The following is a 15,092-nucleotide window of genomic DNA, read 5'->3' on the forward strand; positions in this document are numbered from 1 at the left end:
CTAAATCTAACCCTCTCTTGAAAACATTCAGTGAATTGGCCTCCACTGCCTTCCGTGGCAGAGAATTCCACAGATTCACAACTCTCTGGGTGAAAAAGTTTTTCCTCATCCCAGTCCTAAATGGCCTACCCCTTTTTCTTAAACTGTGACCCTGGGTTCTGGACTCCCCAGCATTTTTCCTGCATCTAGACTGTCCAATCCTTTAAGAAATGTCTTTGTTTCTATAAGATCCCTTCTGAATTCCAGTGAATACAAGCCCAGTCGACCCATTCTTTCATCATGACAGTCCCACCATCCCATGAATGAACCTGGTGAATCTACACTGCACTCCCTCTATAGCAAAAATGCCCTTCCTCAAATTAGAAAACTAAAATTGCACACAATACTCCAAGTGTGGTCTCACCAAGGGCCCTGAACAACTGCAATAGGACCTTGTTGCTCCTAAACTCAAATCCTCTCGCAATGAAAGCCAACATGCCATCAGCTATCTTCACTGCCTGCTGTACCTGCACACTTACTTTCAGTGACTGATATACTAGCACACCCAGGTCTTGTTGCACCTCCCCTTTTCCTAATCTGACACCACTCAGATAATAATCTGCCTTCCTGTTCTTGCCACCAAAGTGGATAACCTCACCTTTATCCACATTATACTGCATCAGCCATGCATCTGCCTACTCACCCAACCTATCCAAGCCTCATAGCATCCTCCTCGCAGGTCACAGTGCCACACAGCTTTGTGTCATCCACAAACTTGGAGATGTCACATTTAATACCCTCGTCTAAATTGTTAATATATATTGTAAATAGCTGGGGTCCTAGCACCGAGCCTTGCGGCACCACACTAGTCACTTTCTGCCATTCTGAAAAGGGCCCGTTAATTCCTACTCTTTGCTTCCTCTCTGATAACCAGTTCTCTATCCATGTCAATATCCTACCCCCAATACCATGTGCTCTAATTTTGCACAGTCATCTCTTGTGTGGGACCTTGTCAAAGGCAAGAGTCAGAAACAGGCTCTTAAGCCCATCACTTCAATCCATGCCAACAAAGATGTATATCTGAGCTAGTTCAAATCTTCCTGCATTTGGTCCATATCCCTCTGAACCTTGTCTATTTTGTGTAAATATCCAAATATCATGTATTCATTGTAATTGTATCCACAGTTACAGATTCCTCTTGCGTATACCCACCAATCTTTGTCTGAGAAAGTTAATCCTCAGAGTCCCTTGATTTAAATCTTCCCCTTTCACTTTAAACCTACAGCCTCTAGCTTCGACATCCCTACCCTGAAAAACAAAAGTATGGCCATCCACATTATCTATGCCTCTCATGGAACATAAAACAGGCCCTTTGGCCCAAATGTCATGATGCCAGCAATGTCTCACTGGAAAAAGTAAATCATGAGTGAATATCTCAGCCACCAGTTGAAAAACATCAAAACGATTTTCTGACGCCCATTAATAGTTTGCATTGAACATTAGACAAGCTATACAGTCAACTTACCAATCATTTAAGTTCATGGCCGAAGAACAATCAAAGTATACACCTATATTACCAATATTCATAACTGGCACTAGAAGCTCTATATTTTCAACAGGGACTGAAAAGTGTTCTCCTTTGGTGTAACTGCCAACTCAATGGATGTGCCTTGGTAATAAAGTAGGTTCTATTCAATATCATTTTAGTATAGCGAGCTTAGCTCAGAGGTACACAAAAATGCTGGAGAAACTCAGCGGGTGCAGCAGCATCTATGGAGCGAAGGAAATAGGCGACATTTCGGGCCGAAACCCTTCTTCAGACTGATGGGGGGTGGGGGGGAGAAGGAAGGAAAAAGGGAGGAGGAGGAGCCCGAGGGCGGGGGCATGGGAGGAGACAGCTCGAGGGTAAAGGAAGGGGAGGAGACAGCAAGGGCTAGCAAAATTGGGAGAGTTCAATGTTCATGCCATCCGGACGCAAGCAACCCAGGCGGAATATGAGGTGCTGTTCCTCCAATTTCCGGTGTTGCTCACTCTGGCAATGGAGGAGACCCAGGACAGAGAGGTCGGATTGGGAATGGGAGGGGGAGTTAAAGTGCTAGGCCACCGGGAGTTCAGGTAGGTTATTGCGGACTGAGCGGAGGTGTTCGGCGAAACGATCGCCGATGTAAATCAGCTGACATCTAGAGCAGCGGTTGCAGTAGATGAGGTTGGAGGAGATACAGGTGAACCTTTGTCGCACCTGGAACGACTGCTTGGGTCCTTGAATGGAGTCGAGGGGGGAGGTGAAGGGACAGGTGTTGCATTTCTTGCGGTTGCAACGGAAAGTGCCCGGGGAGGGGGTGGTACGGGAGGGAAGGGAAGAATTGACAAGGGAGTTGCGGAGGGAGCGGTCTTTGTGGAAGGCAGACATAGGGGGAGATGGGAAGATGTGGCGAGTGGTGGGGTCACGTTGGAGGTGGCGGAAATGGCGGAGGCTTATGTGTTGTATTTGCCGGCTGGTGGGGTGAAAGGTGAGGACTAGGGGGACTCTGCCCTTGTTGCGAGTGCGGGGATGGGGAGAGAGAGCAGTGTTGCGGGGTATGGACGAGACCCTGGTGCGAGCCTCATCTATGGTGGCGGAGGGGAATCCCCGTTCCCTGAAGAACGAGGACATTTCCGATGCCTTGGTGTGGAACGTCTCATCCTGGGAACAGATGCGGCGTAGGCGGAGGAATTGGGAGTAGGGGATGGAGTCTTTACAGGGGGCAGGGTGGGAAGACGTGTAGTCCAGATAGCCATGTGAGTCAGTTGGTTTGTAGTGTATGTCGGTCAGAAGTCTGTCCCCTGCGATGGAGATGGTGAGGTCAAGGAATGGTAGGGAAGTGTCGGAAATGGTCCAGGTGTATTGGAGTGCCAGATGGAAGTTGGTGGTGAAGTGGATGAAGTCAGTCAGTTGTGTGTGGGTGCAGGAGGTGGCCCCAAAGCAGTCGTCAATGTAACAGAGGTAGAGGTCGGGGATGGGGCCCTGGTATGTATTGAACAAGGATTGTTCAACGTACCCGACAAAGAGGCTGGCGTAGCTGGGGCCCATGCGTGTGCCCATAGCTACATCTTGTGTTTGGAGGAAATGGGAGGAGTCAAACGTAAAGTTGTTGAGGGTGAGGACCAACTCCGCTAGGCGGAGGAGAGTGTCAGTGGCTGGGTATAGGTTGCTCCTCTGGCCGAGGAAGAACCGGAGGGCTTTGAGGCCATCCTGGTGGGGGATGGAGGTGTAGAGTGACTGGACATCCATGGTGAAGATGAGCGGGTGAGGGCCTAGAGAGTGGAATGCGCGGAGGCGGCGGAGAGTGTCTGAGGTGTCTAGAACATAGGTGGGAAGGGATTTGACCAAGGGGGATAGTATGGAGTCAAGGTATGTGGAGATGAGTTCGGTGGGGCACGAACAAGCAGAGACAATGGGTCTGCCTGGAGAGCCAGCTTAGCTCAGTGTTGTTTGCTTTTTCCCCCATTTCCTAAACATTTTCTTTCTTAAACCCTAAACATCAATTCAATAGAAGCATATGCCAGGATTATAGGGAACATTCATTGTTGATGTCCGCAGCTGAAAGGTCCAATATATGTTATTCTGTCTGGAGGAAACTTTATTAACAGAACTCTAATCTAATTGAAATTCTCCAATCCATTCACTAATTTTATCCTTTTTTGTATGCATAAGATATTCCAGCAACGCAAAGGACACACTGTTCAGTTTTGAAAAAGCAGACCGTCTTTCCTCAGTCTGTCATGATAGTTTTCTATACTATGGGCAGATTGAAATTTCCACCATTTAAAACTTTAATTAACTCCTTGAACAAACCTCTGAGTTGCTCAGTTACCATCATACATCACGAATCATATTAAATTTAACAACAAAGCACCTTTTATGCCATGATACAATTAAAACCAGGAACTTGTTAAACGGCTAAAATATCCATGAATACTTTTTCAAAATGTACAATTTTTACAAGAGTGGCTTTGAATATGAAAAACTAGTGGAATTTAATAGGTTACAACTGATAATATATTTCCAATTTTACTAACAAAAGGGCATTCTCAGGACTGAAGAGAATAAGTGCATAGATGGCATGAACCGTGTTGCTGATGATTCGGTAATGATATTGATGGTCTTATTGAAATTACTAGTGGCACAGTGCCATCATGAATGACACAAACATACTAGTGGCACAGTGCCATCATGAATGACACAAACATACTATTGGCACAGTGCCATCATGAATGACACAAACATACTAGTGGCACAGTGCCATCATGAATGACACAAACATACTAGTGGCACAGTGCCATCATGAATAACACAAACATATCTGTAAGTGTTACTGTTTGCATGAATTTGGGAAAGTTGGGAAAACATTTATGAGTTGCCTGTGTAAGATAATCACAGCTGTACTAGGATCTGTTAACAGCCTGTTTTATTCTAAAATCTACATATTTTTAAAAGTAAGTTTGCACAAAAGGAATTTATGACATTTTAAACCACATTTTTTCAAATCAACTTTTCAGTTAAAAAAAAACAATTATATTGAAGCGGGATAATAATTTTAATTTATTGACTGCAGAACTTCAGATATTTTTGTACAAACCAAATAACCACCCTGGAAGGGACTTGCTGCAGTCTAGTTCCATCCAATGGCAGAGCTGGGAACTGCAGAGCTGCTATTTAACTTGTTCTGGAATGTCATCAAAATGGTTTTAGAATTTCACCACAAGTCACTTTCTCAAGATTAAAATCATGTGTCTTCGCAGATGGTTCCCCTCAGTATTATCTCCACAATATATATTCACTTACCTCTGCACTGTTGCTTGGTCACACAATAGAATCACTGACATTTACTTCACAAGAGGCCATTCAGCCCATCATGCCCACACCAGCCACGTCCCACTTTCCACCTCTAGGTCTGCATTTTAATGTGTATATTTGTTAAATGGGACAAGGGATTTTACCTCCAACATCCTTTCAGGAAGTGAGCTCCAGACCAAGACCATCCTTCAGGGTGAACAAATATTTCTCAATGTTCCTCTACTTCCTCATCCTATTATTTTAAATCTTGGATATCTTGACCATTCTGCAATGCAAACTATTCCATTCCATCTGCTCTGGCCTGCATTCCTTCTAATTTCATGACGTCAAATCTTCATTCAGCCTTTTATGACTAAAAATTAAATCTAGCAAAGTCAACTTTGCTTATAGCTAAACAAAGCTTGTATTCCAAGTCCAGTGTAAAGTAACATGCAGCATGTCATGGTAATGCATGAGAAATATGGAGAAATCTAAACTGTGTTTAGTTTATTTAAGATTCTCTAAATCATTTGTCTCACGCATCTACTTTTAACATTTCCCCTCTGACCTTCTATCAGATCTCCCTTCAACCTCCCCTCATCGTTAAAACCCCCAATCCAGGCAGCATTATGGTAAACCATGGATCCCATGCATCTATCTTCTGTATTAAACCACCTTGCGTGACTTCATCCATTGCCTTACAAAAATCTGTGTGGACAACATCACTACTGCCCTACTCTCATAAATCAACTTTACCACATTCTTAAAAACACTAATTCATGTTAGTATGACATGTCCTGCCTCAGACAGAGCAATGCTGATTGTCCCGCATTAGCCTATTCTCTTTCAAGTATGAGTAAATCCTACCCTATCTCCAACAGCTTGTTTAAGAAAGAACTGCAGATGCTGGTAAATCAAAGGTAGACACAAAATGCTGGAGTAACGCAGCGGGTGGCACCATCCATGGAGAGAAGGAATTGGTGATGTTTCGGGTTGAGACGTTTCTTCAGACTTCTCCAACAGCTTCCCTATCACAGACCCGAGGTTCGCCGCCCTATAATTTCCTGGATTCTCTCTACCCCTTCTTAAATGAAAGAACAACATTGGCTTCTCTCCAATAGATACAAAGATCTTCATCAAGGCTCCTGCAAATCTCTTCTCTTCCCTCTCTCACCAACCTGCAATAGTTCCCATAAGGCGCTGGAGATTTGTCCACCTTAATACTTTCAACACCACTTTAATCTAAGTGTGTAGAAAGGAACTGCAAATGCTGGTTTATTCCAAAGATAGACACAAAATGCTGGAGTAACTCAACAGGTCAGGCCGCACCTCTGGATGAAAAGGATGGGCGACGTTTCGGGTCAGGACCCTTCTTGAGACTGTCAGACCCAGGCTGAAGAAGGGTCCTGACCTAAATTGTCACCCATCCTTCCTTGTTGACCAAACTCACTCAATAACTAGGGCTTGCTATCAGAGCCTTCACCCTTCTGCAACCACGCGAACACTGATGTTACGCAGAGGCCTAAATTCTTCCGCATTTTTAAAAGATGTTGATGACTCTGCTTTATATTCATGCTCAAAAATGTGCTTATGTGTTACATTGCATTAACTTGTCCTGTATAACCAGGGCTCGAAATTAACGGTTGCCCGGGTGCCATTGACCACTCAAAGCGCCGCCGGGCAACCTAAACACCGAGCCATTTTGCCCGGCTTGGCAACCAGATACTGGTTTGTACCGAAGATAGACACAAAAAACTGGAGTAACTCCGCGGGTCAGGCAGCATCTCTGGAGAAAAGGAACGCAACGTTTTGTGTCGGCGGTGACGGCTGTATTGCGTGGGAAAGATACTAGGTGCGGGGTGACGAAATGTCGGAGCGAATGACGGGCCCAGAACAGCGGCTCCATCTCCTCCTCCTCCCGCCCGCCCTGATAAGGGCCACTGCTTGCAAACCCGCTAACGGCACTTTAAAAAAAAAACTCCCGCACGCCGAGACCGGGAGGAGGGAGGGAGGGGGAGGCCTCGGCCTGCGGGAGGGTTTTTTTTTTTTAAAGCGGTTATCGCCGTTAGCGGGTTTGCAAGCAGGAGGAGGAGGAGATGGAGCTGCTGCCGCGGTCGCTGTGCGGGACTCGTCATTCGCTCCGACACTTCTGAAGCAGCAGCACCAAAGATACTGTAGCTATAGGATCTTTGAGCTGCACCGCTCGGCCCCGCACCTTGCCGTTGGCTGGCGGAGGAGGGAGGCGGTGGCGAGGAATTCCCAACGGCCAAGGCAGCGGGGCGATGTTGTCCGAGGAGCGCTGACCCTCCTTCCTCCCCACCTCGCCCCCCTCTCTCTCTCTCTCTCTCTCTCTCTCTCTCTCTCTCTCTCTCGCTCTCTCTCTCTCTTGTACGCCCCCTCCACCACCCCCCTTATCCTGGGACGTCTCCTCAACATCCCGCACTGATCCACATTTCCACCTCGATTCAGTCCTCACTGACATCCCCTGTGCTCCCCTCCCCATCTCCCCCCCTGCCCCAATCTATTCATCCTGCGCTGATCACCCTATCCACCCCGCATTAATTCTCCTGCTGCCCCCCCTCCCCCCCATCCATCCTACACTGGTTCCCCAATGCACCCTGTACTTACCCCTTTCCCATCCATCCTGCACTACTCCTCCAACCATCCTGTACTGATCTCCCAGCCATCCTGTACTAATCCATGTATTCATCCCGTACTGACCCACCCTCCATTTACCCTGCACCTTCCCCTCATTCATCCTGTAGTGATCCCCCATTCATCCTGCACAGACCCTCCAATCCACACTGTACTGCCCCCCCCCCCCTCCCATTCATCCTGCGCTGATCTCTCCCCCCCCCATCCATCCTGTACTGATCCTCCCATTCGAGAAGAATGGGGGGAACAGTCTGAAGAAGGGTCTCGACCCGAAACGTTGCCTATTTCCTTCGCTCCATAGATGCTGCCTCACCCGCTGAGTTTCTCCAGCACTTTTGTCTACCCCCATCAATCCCGTACTGAACCCCCCCATTCAACACCACTGACATCCCCCGTGATCTCCCCTCACAATTTTTCCTACTCCAACCAACACGTACTAATTCACCTTCCTCAATCCATCCATTCTGCTCCGACTGCCTTCTAACCCCCCCCCCCCCCCCCCCCCCCCCCGCCATCTACCCACCCCGCACTGATTCACACACCCCCCCCTCCCTGACCCTATTATCCTTGAAATGTCTTCAGAGCGAACATTGACTATGTTTGATAACGGAATGCAATCAAATGTGTTTTAATTCCCAATGTTAATATTTGTTTTAATCTATAAAGATGGATTAATTAAATTGTGAACACGTGAAACATTAAAACCGCAGTGTTCGATTGTCACTGCTACCGTTGACATGTTATTACAGAATTCATTTTAACGGCAAATCAATGCTCTTAATATGGAGTATCAGTACTGTTATTTAATGAGCAACAGTATACGTACGCATATATGTTACCATGGTCCAGGATTTATTGACACAGGTTGATCATACGCTGAATAATCCAACCACATTTTTGTTTGGAAGTGGAAAGAACTAATAGAAATTGCATTAATTGCAATGTGTAAAAAGAGTTGAGATACTGTCTTATAATTTTGCTGCATGTCATTGTGGGATATATCATGTCTTGATTGGTGAATGTTTAGTTTGTGACTATTTAAAGCAGAAATAATATGTGAATGCTTCATTGAGTATAATTCCGACTGGTAACTACGCACTTCGTCCGAGCACATTATCGCACGCGTCATGCAAGCCTTCTTAAATGACCACCTAAACTGTCATTTGGCAACATAAAAAGCTGCCAAGGTTGCCCGGCTGGCAACAGGAAAAAAAGTTAAGCGAGAGCCCTGATAACATGCTTCAGGAAGATGCCAGAATTATACTTTCCAGGCAGATTCTTTGACCCCAGCATTTCAACCTCACCTTTGGTTTTTGGTCTGAAATTTGTAACTTTCTACAATTAAGGTGACAAAATGAAGTGATTCTGTAATTCCTCAAACACTTCCCTTAATGAAACATGGTTTCTTGTTTGGAGCCACAAGACTCCTGTACTGATGAATGTATCTGGTCCTCCATTAGATAGATTGCCTTATTGTGTTCTCATTTGGCTTCAGTTCAGGCAGGCATCTTTTCACCTTAGCTCTCAATTTCAGAAATATTGTTTGCCGTGAAGAACATCTCCATTAGTTTTGTGAACTCAGACACTTTGTCATAACTAAAGTTCCTAGGATAACAAGGTTTCAAGGTTTCAGTTTAATGTCACATGCCCCAATTAAGGTACAGTGAAATTTGAGTTATCATACAGCCGCACTAAGTGAAGCAACTGCATAAAAGTTAACATAAACATCCTCTTGTTCTCCCACGGTCGGGGCAGTCAGGGAGCTCAAAGCCCCCGCAGCCAACGATTGAAGCCCCCATTGGTATGATCGAAACTCCCACATCAGGGCACTTAAAACGATCTCCGCGGCAATGAGCTCCCGAGTCGGCCTCTTCTTACCAGAGACCGCGGGTTTCACAGTGTTAAAGTCCACAGGCCCTGCGGTTGGAGCTTCGATCCCTGGCAAAGGGATCGCAAGCTCCGCGATGTTAAAGCCACGCAGACCCCTGCGGCTTGGAGCGCCCGTCGGTCTCCAGTAATGGCCGCCAACTTCACGATGTGAGGTCACAGTGGGGACGGAGATACGATACGGAAACAAAATCGCATCTCCATCGAGGTAAGAGATTGAAAAAAAGTTTCCCCCAACACCCCCCCCCCCCTCCACCCACCCCCCACATAAAACAAACCAAGGAACACTAAAACATACTTTTAATTTAACACATACTAAAAATAACAAAAAAGAAGAAAGTACAGACAGACTGTTGGTGAGGCAGCCACAAGTCACGAAGAACAAACTCCAATTCAATTTAGATTATTTACCCATTCTCACGCTGACCCATCCATCCTCAGCATTCTCAACTGCCCAATACAAACTGGCAGTGGCAGTAGAGGGGCAACACCTTATATTCTACCTGGTGGTTTACAACCCTAATTTATGAATAGTGTAATTTCCAATTTTAGGCAACCCTCACCTCCTGTGTCCCCCACTCTCCTTCCAATCCTCCTATTGTCCACCTATTTTTGCCCCTTCAATTCAACGATTCAATGATTCAATTCAATTATACTTTATTGTAACATGTACCTAGGTACAATGAAATGCTTTGTTTTGCAAGTAACCTTGTAAAATCATACATCAGACTACACCTTGGCAGTAGACAAACGTCGCCACAAGTCTGGTGCTGATAAAATTACAAAAGTTTACTGAACAGTCTTATCTTCAGACTGCTGCAGCACGTGGCTACAGGCAGCCCCCAGCCAATTCCCCCACCGTTCTCTGTAGCCCTCCATCAGCTTGCAAAAATAAAAATGCTCCAAGTGATGAAGTACTTAAGGTACACAAAAATGCTGGAGAAACTCAGCGGGTGCAGCAGCATCTATGGAGCGAAGGAAATAGGCGACGTTTCGCGCCGAAACCCTTCTTCATGCATGAAGAAAGGCCACTGTCGGAAATGCCAAAGTGGAGAGTTTTTCAGTCGCGTGGTTATGGAGAACAACCGATAGGCATAATACAACCATATAACCATATAACAATTACAGCACGGAAACCGGCCATCTCGGCCCTTCTAGTCCGTGCCGAACACGTATTCTCCCCTAGTCCCATATACCTGCGCTCAGACCATAACCCTCCATTCCTTTCCCGTCCATATAACTATCCAATTTATTTTTAAATGATAAAATCGAACCTGCCTCCACCACCTTCACTGGAAGCTCATTCCACACAGCTACCACTCTCTGAGTAAAGAGGTTCCCCCTCATGTTACCCCTAAACTTCTGTCCCTTAATTCTCAAGTCATGTCCTCTTGTTTGAATCTTCCCTACTCTCAGTGGGAAAAGCTTATCCACGTCAACTCTGTCTATCCCTCTCATCATTTTAAAGACCTCTATCAAGTCCCCCCTTAACCTTCTGTGCTCCAAAGAATAAAGACCTAACTTGTTCAACCTTTCTCTGTAACTTAGTTGCTGAAACCCAGGCACCATTCTAGTAAATCTCCTCTGTACTCTCTCTATTTTGTTGACATCCTTCCTATAATTAGGCGACCAAAATTGTGCACCATACTCCAGAATTGGCCTCACCAATGCCTTGTACAATTTTAACATTACATCCCAACTTCTATACTCAATGCTCTGATTTATAAAGGCCAGCACACCAAAAGCTTTCTTTACCACCCTATCTACATGAGATTCCACCTTCAGGGAACTGTGCAAAGTTATTCCTAGATCCCTCTTTTCAACTGCATTCCTCAATTCCCTACCATTTACCATGTACGTCCTATTTTGATTTGTCCTGCCAAGATGTAGCACCTCACACTTATCAGCATTAAACTCCATTTGCCATCTTTCAGCCCACTCTTCCAACTGGCATAAATCTCTCTGTAGACTTTGAAAATCTACTTCATTATCCACAACACCACCTATCTTAGTATCATCTGCATACTTATTAATCCAATTTACCACACCATCATCCAGATCATTGATGTACATGACAAACAACAGTGGACTCAACACAGATCCCTGTGGCACCCCACTAGTCACTGGCCTCCAACCTGACAAAGAGCCATCCACCATTACTCTCTGGCATCTCCCATTCAGCCACTGTTGAATCCATCTTGCTACTCCACCATTAATACCCAACAATTGAACCTTCTTAACCAACCTTCCATGAGGAACCTTGTCAAAGGCCTTACTGAAGTCCATATATACAACATCCACTGCTTTACCCTCATCAATTTCCCGAGTAACCTCTTCAAAAAATTCAAGAAGATTAGTCAAACATGACCTTCCAGGCACAAATCAATGTTGACTGTTCCTAATCAGACCCTGTTTATCCAGATGCTCTAATCATACCCTGTTTATCCAGATACTATCCGTCACATAATGTATCCATCACATTGTAGGTTTGCTTGCACCTTTGCATCACATTAGCCAGCACGTCATGTACTCCTAAATCACAGACCTTCCTCTGACTATATTTTCACAAATGTCAAGGCATAGAGTGGCAGTATTTTGCCTTATTTAAAGAGAAAATAAGCCAGCAAGACACGACCACTATGCAACATCGCAGCATCTGAATGGTGTTATCAAGTTGTTCAGGACCTGGTCAATGCCTCACCTCTTGAACAGTATTATTGGTGTGAAGATGAGAGGGTGAGCTCCTGGAGTTCATATATCCTGCAGAGTTCTTTACACATTAATTTGGCAATCTGCACAAACTAGACAGATATAGCATTATGGTAAAGAACATTTGAACTATACAGAATGTTTGGAACCAAACTGCATGTTTCTATAGGAATCTTATCTACAGCTATTGATAATCATCAGTCCAGTGTGAGAGCAACATGGGGGAGCTCAGGGATCTCATGATGCCCACCTCCTGCTTTCAAGGTGATTCCGCACAAATCCAAGAAATCATTTTAGAAGTGGGAACATTTTGATTCTGTTCTATAAAGAAATTCTGATATTCCTTGCATAGTTTCCTCCCACTTATTGCTGCTCACCAGATTAAAACATCAGCAAAAACAATTCAATGTGATCAACGTGATCAGAATTAAGTTAATAACTATAATAATTAAAATAAGGTGAAGCTATCCAGAAACCAGCCAATTCACTTGGTGAACTCTATCAGATCATGTTCTCCCGCCAAACTCTGCCAAGTCACTCAATCAAAGTCACAAAGCATTTAATTAGGAAATCTTTTAAAGATCAGTGAATTCATTCGAAAATAGTATCCACCTTGACAGTAATTATAATTGAACATTAACCCACTATTGATCATGTAACCTTCAACTGAAGAGGAAGCATCCTTTGCCAACTCAGGGGATCCAGAAATCCTTCAGTCTTTTTGTGAAATGTTACCACTGCTGTAAAATAATGGGAAGCAAACAACTGCACGGTAAGCAGTGATGTCCCACAAACAGAAATGATAAATGACATTGCAAACCATTATAATGATTGAGGGATTAATGTTCTGGTCACTGGATAAATTATTCAGATACTGCAAAACAACCTTTTAAACCCAAGGTGAACTAATGGTACTTTAGTTTAAATGATGATGCAGGGAAAATGGAACAGTTCCTGAGACTCAACAACAACTTGGGGAAATTGCCAGTAGTGGTGGTATGATATAGTATGACAAAACGTGAAGCCCATTTTGTCCTGCATTGCAGTTCTTTATTGTGCTCTGGAAAAGTAAATGGGAGGCTTCTTTCCCCACATCAAAGGGGCCCCAGAAGCAAATGCAGGAGCCAAGTTAAGTGCATTTAATTGGCATATGTACCTAAACAGAATAATGAAATTTGTACTTGATAGCGCATAGATTGAAGGATTAGAGGAGAGATATTCACAAGAGGGTGGTAGGAGTCTAAAGATCAATCTGAAATGGTAGCAACTGCAGACACCCTCCTCAGCTTTCAGGAAATGTTTATGAGCTGCAGCAACAGGGCTACAGAACTAGTCCTGGATGATAAGGTTAAACGGAGCTGCTCTTTTTCAACTAACATTGACGATTAGCTGAATGGCCTTGACCTCTGAGTTTTTTATAATCCAGATGTCTAGAAGGCCCCAGGCATTTGAGAGGCACAGTTGCAGATATATTACCATATAACCTGTTTCACGATGCAGTGATTTTGATGTGGAAACCAAACTTCTAACTTACAACTAGATCATGCCTCGTTATGCTGCTGCTTTGTTCCATGCATCAATATTTTGACACTTTTCTGGAACAATCGCAAACCCATGGTTGTGAATGTCACAGACATAATTGTAGTAGGCTAGCTCTCCCTGCTACTCACAATGTTAGCCTCTGCAGAGGCAGGCAGCCTATCCACATACAACTAGTGACAGGACTATCAGCAGTCAAACATGCTCTGCAATGAAAGGGAGTAGACGACCCCTCCCCTTCCCAGCTCTCCACCTCTTCCTTTCTTCCTGCCCCCCCACCCCCACATCAGTCTAAAGAAGTGTCACGACCTGAAACGTCAACTATTCCTTCGCTCCATAGATGCTGCCTCACCCGCTGAGTTTCTCCAGCATTTTTGTCTATCTACAATGAAAGGGTGTGGGTTAATCATTCCCCCAAGTACTAGTTGGATAACATTCCAATTGAACCTTTTTGTACATCTCACCCTTGTTTCTGTGGCCAAAACAACCTTCTATAAAGAGAGACCAGATCATTGCTTTGCACAGCTTTAGCCTCTCTCTCAATTCTGGACCTCATTCCATCGCCCTTTGCATTATTTTTTTGCACAAGTGCATTTTTTTTAAAGAAAAACTTTTGCTCTTCCTCAGCTCTGGACCATTCTGAAAATGTTTGGGTTTACGACCCAAGATGCTAACTTTGAGTTTTCCATTGTGGAATTCCTTTTGACACAGATTTTCAAGTCAAGTGTGGTTAATTGTTTTATGCACTGAAACGGAACAATGAAAATCTTATTTACTTTTCCCCAGTCAGATAATGTATCTATGTCGCTCTAACATTTCCACCTCACATCAACACAGTTTACTGTACAACCTAATTTAGGAGATTCCGTGCAAACTTGGATGTGCTGAACCACGTGACAAAACCAGGAATTTGTTTAAAAGTGGATTTGTAGCAATGCATTCACTATTTTTCATGAGTTTACGATTGTTCCAAACAAGTGCCAAAAATTGATCAATGGAACAAGGCCTAATTAGGCATAATTAGGCATGGTCTAGTTGTAAGTTAGAAATTTGGTTTCCATATCAAAAACACTGCATCGTGGAACATGTTATATGGTTATATTACTGTCAACATCCTTTCAATTAAGTTCTTTCCCTGGTGTAGCCTCTGCTGGCACTATAAGAACACCAGTTCAGTTTAATGAAGCAACTGGGAATTGGTAACATCAGCCATATACCCGCATGGAAACTCCCCTGATAATAGCAATTCAAATCATGGCAGGTTAGCCTGTCACACAAGCTATCTTCCTCATAATTTGTTGTTGAATTATTAAATGCTCGTGAATCTTTAAAGAGACTGTTCGGCTTCCAAAAAAATTATAATAACTACTAATATTTACATTTGTATTGGTTATATTAAAATGTTTTAAGTATAATATTTGAAATACTACAAATGACTTCTGTTTAAGTTATTATAGATAAGATATGAGGAATATCTGAGCATCATTAATAAGTAAATATGGAAATT

This window comes from Amblyraja radiata, chromosome 2, assembly GCF_010909765.2.
Source record: "Amblyraja radiata isolate CabotCenter1 chromosome 2, sAmbRad1.1.pri, whole genome shotgun sequence".
Lineage (NCBI taxonomy): Eukaryota > Metazoa > Chordata > Chondrichthyes > Rajiformes > Rajidae > Amblyraja > Amblyraja radiata.